General features: G+C 40.3%; 1 protein-coding gene across 3 annotated transcripts in view; it reads left to right on the top strand.

Moving 5' to 3' along the window:
* The first annotated feature begins 3,167 nt into the window (after positions 1 to 3,167).
* Positions 3,168 to 6,000, top strand: part of LOC136864711 (uncharacterized) — an 847,400-nt gene continuing 844,567 nt past the window's right edge. Inside the window, exon 1 of one of the 3 annotated variants that reach the window (XM_067142044.2) lies at positions 3,168 to 3,523. The gene's annotated coding sequence lies outside the window, so the exon portion shown is untranslated. The remainder of the gene's footprint in view (positions 3,524 to 6,000) is intronic. The other 2 variants (XM_067142043.2, XM_067142045.2) reach the window with 2 other exon arrangements.

The following is a 6,000-nucleotide window of genomic DNA, read 5'->3' as shown; positions in this document are numbered from 1 at the left end:
CAAAACAGGAGAACAAATTGGATGGAGGAAACAAGAAGAGACCTGAATGAATTGAACATCGGGGAAGACATCATAGAAAATCGCAAAGTCTTCAGGATCTCAGTAAATAAACGCACATTTGTGGTCAAAACTAGCAGCAGGACTGGTAGAAGAACGGAAGAGGTAACACAGTGAGTTCATGAAGAGATTTTGGAAGAATAGAAAGGCGAAAGTCATCAAGCCAATGAACAAGTTCCAATGCTTTCTATGAATGGGCATAACGAAATAATAATAATAATAATAATAATAATAATAATAATAATAATAATAATAATAATAATAATAATAATAATAATAATAATAATAATAATAATAATTGTACCGGTGGTACACCCGCCCCGTGCATTCAAAAACAGCGCCTTGTAGAAGGCTCTCTAGATCAGGATATTTGAAAGTCATTTTGGAGATGGTGTGAACATTTCTCAGCAGATGTCGCTACTATAAACTTATGTTGTGTCCTCTGGTGTGGATATGAATTATTAAAATTCTAGAGTAATTTTGTATGTTAAGGTTTCCTAAACTGAATTGTTTATACTTTGTTTTCGGTGTACTAAAGTTTACAACACTTCTATCTCTTCCCACCAACTTAAGATGTTGACCAATGAAAAATTTTGTACATTATTTTATTTTTCGGCCAGTAAAAACATTCTGGTATTTATTTGATTATCCAATAAAAATTGGAGGTGTGTCGGGCCTTAGCCCAGAGTTGTCTGGAACTTTACCCTCTACTATAAAAGCTGGCACTTTTCGGACCAAGTTGTCTTTGTCATCGCTCCAGTCTACATCTAGTGTGTGTTTGTAAAGGAGGCGGGGGCGCCTCGTCCGTCTTCGGGACGTCCACCAGCTCAAGGTAATGGCAGATCCAGTTTAAAATCTGATAGTCTTTCAAAGCTATCTCGAGGGGATTGTTTGAAATCTCTAGTAATGTAAGTTAATTTTCTAAAATGTCAATTTCAAACTCTAAATATAAATTCAAACAAGCCGAAAAAACTTAATCGAAATCAGGGAATAGAGAGTGATGAACCCTCTTGTGTTCCCTCTCAACTTGATTGTGAGGTGACTCTGATTTTGTAATCTTTTCTATCTTGTAATTTCTGTAACTTAAATATTTTTCTACATCTAGTCACCTACGTAGGCTTAGCCTCTGTAACGTCGGGACATAGGCCCAAATACGGTTTTATGCATTTGATGTAAATTTCAAGGAGCGAAAGAGTTCGCCTCCTCACCATTTTGGTTTTTCGGCCAGTAACTTGAACCTTTTGTTTTCACCAAGTGTGGCTACTTGTTACCCCTGATAACCTCTGTGTTATTCATTTCACGTTAAAGATATCAGACTGTTGAGCGTATAAGACAGTTAACGCTGGTTAATTTTGTTAAATGTAGGGTGTGCTTTTGATAGGCCTGGAAAGTGAATTTTCGAAAATAGATTCCTAAGTGTAAAATTATAGAGCAAAGACGCTCTTCCCATTAATGTAAAGGTATCAATGTCAAGGCTGAATGGTGCCTTGGAAGGCTGGAATAGTATAATGTAGTCTCCTAGACACATTATGTGGAGCAAAGGTGCTCTTGTAAGGTGGCATATTTTGGATACTCTGTCTCCTAGTGGTGTAAAAGAAATTGGGAGATCCGACTCCTTGACTAGTGATTTAAAGGATCAGTAGTGCTCAGGTGACATTTGTAACTGGGAGCTTCAAGCTCAGTCTGTAAAATTGTTTTTTTGATTATTTCAGACCTCTCTAAAAGTTATTTTTTCTAGCTTAAGAGCTAAACCTTGTAAATAATTGAATTCTTGGCAAACTATTAAGATTTTGTTATTCGCTTAGCGAATTGTTTTTGTTAAAATTTAGCATCTGAAAAGAAAAAAAGGGGGAAAGGTTAAGAAAAGAAATAAATCTGCCAATTTTAAAGTTTTAATTCAATCTTTCGATTTTCGTATATCCACCCATTCATGCCCACACCTTCTTTCGCCTCTGCTCTCCATAATGTGTTCGTAATAATAATAATAATAATAATAATAATAATAATAATAATAATAATAATAATAATAATAATAATAATAATAATAATAATAATAATAATAATAATAATAATAGGGGGTCTAATAATAATAATAATATAATAATATTATTGTTTTTATGTCCCCCTAACGGTTTTCGGAGTTGCCAATGTGTTGGAATTTTGTTCCCCAGGAGTTATTTTACGTGCCAGTAAATCTACCAACATGAGACTGAACCTGAATCTAATCCGCCTAGTTTGGCTGAGAAGGTCAGCGCCTCTACCGTCTGAGCTACTTATTCCGGCAGCTGCATGTAGCTGACGAAATATTGCTCTCGGGAGCAAGCGGCCCAGTCAGGAAGTCCTTCAGACCATAAGTCGGTTCGCCTGTCCCATCAGATAATACCATGCTATCCGACTCACCCCCACCGGGGACTCTTCAGACCAGGAGTCTATCCGTCTGCCCCATCAGACAAAATATCAACATCATATTGTCCAACTCGCCCGAACTGGGGAGCTCTTCAGACCAAGAGTTTGCTCCTTTGTCCCATCAGACAAAATATCAACATTATATTGTCAGACTTGCCCTCTGTGGGGAGTCCTTCAGACCAGGAGTTTGTTCGTCTGCCCTATCCGACTCGCCCTCTCTAGGGAGCTCCTCTGACAGACATAGCATCAACGTTATATTGTCCGGCTCACCCCACCTTCTCTACAGCGCTTTGGGGCTTTTCCGACAAGGAGTCTGTCCGTCTGCCCCATCAGACAAAATATTTTGTGTACTGTCCGACTCGCCCCTCCAGGGAGTCTCTCCCACCAGGAGTCTGTCCGTCTGTCTCATCAGATGAAGTGTCTGCGTTTTATTGTCCAACTCGCCCCGTTGGGAAGCCCTCAGGCTGGGGGTCTGTCCTCCGGTCCCTCCACCTCACGAGGCGTATTGTGTCTTTCCCTTTTTAGGTAGCTGGGCGCTAGAGGTAGGCGGCAGTCAGGTAGGCAGCGCGCGCTGTTGCCCAATTGCCGCTTGCTAGCGCCCTCTGCCACAAGCACAACCAGCTCCAAGAGTTGCCTGCACTTCCTCGCCAGTCGCCCAGTGGCTGCTGTCCGTGCCACTTAGCCGCCTCTTCTTCACAGGCTTTGCATGACTCGAGATATGAAGGACAGCTCGATTTCCTCTCTCGTATGATATATAAAAGACCATAAACTTCCAGTGCCTACATTAATTTTTTTTTGTGTTAGAATATCTTCTATTTTATTAGGACTATTTCGTAATAAATTATCACAGACGACTCCGTAGCTTAACCTGTCTTATTGATCTGTCATATTTTGAAACTATGCGAGAGTAACCGTTTGACAGTACATAGATCCGTTCGCTGGTTAGTTGCGGACTTCCACTGTCAAGAGTGCCTTCCGAACGAAACTGAAGTGACAAGTGAAGGAACTGAACAAAGAGTGTAGAAGAGGGGGCGGTGTTGGTCTGCTGCTAACTACCCACGTGAGTACATGCTGCATATGTTGCGTTTCTCTTCAGTTGCATCAGTGTTTTTGATATTTTTTAGAAGAACGCTTGTGGTTTGTAAATATTTGAGATCAAATATTACACAGAAATCAGAATGTCTTCATTTTACCGACTGTTATGTTAGGAATTTTATTGTAGCTTTCGGACAGCTAAAAATTAATTAAATTTCCTTTTAGAGTTCTTTTTTTCCTTTCTGATTTGGGCATAATTCAAGTTACCATATTTTGATCGACAATGGACATAAAATTATGTTTGTCTTCTCTTGCATACGTCGATATTATGTTCTTTAAACATTGGTCTTTATTGAACATAGTAAACAGGGTGAAACAACTGAAAAACCACCCTGAGATGAAGACCGAAGAGGGTGTCGAACCCTTTTTTCCTTGGGGGTGTGTATCAGTGCCGTGACTAAAAATCACTTCAAAAGAGCCATACCGGTACTTGTAATTTCTATCCAAATAACGAGAACGGTGAAAGAAGCGTTGTTCGAGTAAAAATACGTCTGGTGGTAACTGGTGACGAGTATTTAAATGAAGGCGTGCGAAGTTTGCGGTTCGTGATTTAGGGTTCTCGATCACGAATATTTTTCCAGTGGGTCATAATTTTGTTCCGCTGTGTAGTTAGCTATGCATATATCGAGTGCTCGATGAAGAAAAGACATTCCGAATGATGTGAATTTTACTCATTGCCAATTGCATATAGTTTGAGGAAAAGTGGTACATTTTCATTTAGCAATTTATCGTAGTACTTCGGCAATATTTCTTCTTTTGGTCGCATCATTGTTAAAAGGTACATTCGTGATTATGAAGGGACATTTTATCTGAAGTTCTTTAATAATTGGGTAGAATGAAGATCACTGTGTAGGAGGGGATGGAGGTTGTATTCATCCTTGGTGCAGTATATCGCACTGATGTCCACCATGTCTGCGCGGGGCGGGGGTTTGTTGACCTCATGCAGTGCTACTGACTCCCGCCAGCCGGCTGCTCTTGCCCACTCCATGTGTTCAGTAGCCTGTTGCTCTACGGTTAGGTATTCAAAATGATGAGACCTATGTTTTGTTTTTTGATGCTTACTACGACACGTATATCATATGGGTGCCACCATTGTTAAATACACCACGAAAATGCAAGTTGGGGTGTAAAGCTGACCTCTGAGGAGACTAATTGACAGATCGAAACATGCGGGATTCCTATTACGTCATACGGCATTGGTTCTCTTATCTATTTTCAGTTCGGGGATGCCACTACTTACAGTTCACAGTGCATTTAACGAAGTTTAAAAATATCTAAGGATTGGCTTTAGTGGACTGTATCTCTCTCTCTCTCTCTTGCCGGGCTGAGTGGCTCAGACGGTTAAGGCGCTGGCCTTCTAACCCCAACTTGGCAGGTTCGACCCTGGCTCAGTCCGGTGGTATTTGAAGGTGCTCAAATACGACAGCCCCGTGTCGGTAGATTTACTGGCACATAAAAGAACTCCTGCGGGACTAAATCCCGGCATCTTGGTGTCTCCGAAGACCGTAAAAGTAGTTAGTGGGACGTAAAGCAAATAACATTATTATCATTATTATTATTATTATTATTATTATTATTATTAGTGGACTGTATCTCTCAAAGCGACTGCTATTGAAGACGCAAACGTAAAAATATGGCCACCCTTGAGACACGAACCTGACTAGACGAGTGCGTTAACCGATTCTACCTTGGTCGTTAATTTTTTTTTTTTTTTTTTTTTTTGCTAGTTGCTTTACGTCGCACTGACACAGGTTAGTGTTATGGCCACGATGGGATAGGAAAGGCCTAGGAGTAGGAAGGAAGCGCCGTGGCCTTAATTAAGGTACAGCCTCAGCATTTGCCTAGTATGAAAATGGGAAACCACGGAAAACCATCTTCAGGGCTGCCGACAGTGGGATTCGAACCCACTATCTTCCGGATGCAAACTCACAGCCGCGAGCCCTTGACCGCAGGGACAACTCGCCCGGTGGTCGGTAAATTTTCAGCCTCCTAGTTGAGAATAATATTGGCAGTTCACATACTTGATATCTGATCAACTGGACTGGAGAACATTTAATTGAAGATGCAGCTAGATCGGGTATGTATCAATAAGTTATGTTCTTAGTCATTTTCAGAATTCCGGAAGAGAGGAAACAAGAATTATTAGGGAAATGGGAGGGGAGGGGTGTGAAGGGGGTTAATTTATTAAAGGTTTATATAAATATACATGTTGATTATAATGATTGGAAAGTATACGTATTTTAAGACATATTCCTTGCAGGTTATTTGTCCATGACTCGATTCCGGAAGAATTTTATATTATTTTTATCGAGATTCTTTCGTATTGTTACCGTAATGGACTTCATCGTCCGCATAACGTGTAATTTTTCCATTCTTCTTAGTTCTGTCTTTCTTTCTACACTTTTTTCTTGGCGAGCGGTTAAGCCTGTTCAACGAGAGTAT

This window comes from Anabrus simplex, chromosome 2 (genome assembly GCF_040414725.1).
Source record: "Anabrus simplex isolate iqAnaSimp1 chromosome 2, ASM4041472v1, whole genome shotgun sequence".
Taxonomy (NCBI): domain Eukaryota; kingdom Metazoa; phylum Arthropoda; class Insecta; order Orthoptera; family Tettigoniidae; genus Anabrus; species Anabrus simplex.
The sequence above is the reverse complement of the archived record's forward strand: the minus strand, read 5'-3'. Positions and strand labels throughout refer to the sequence as shown.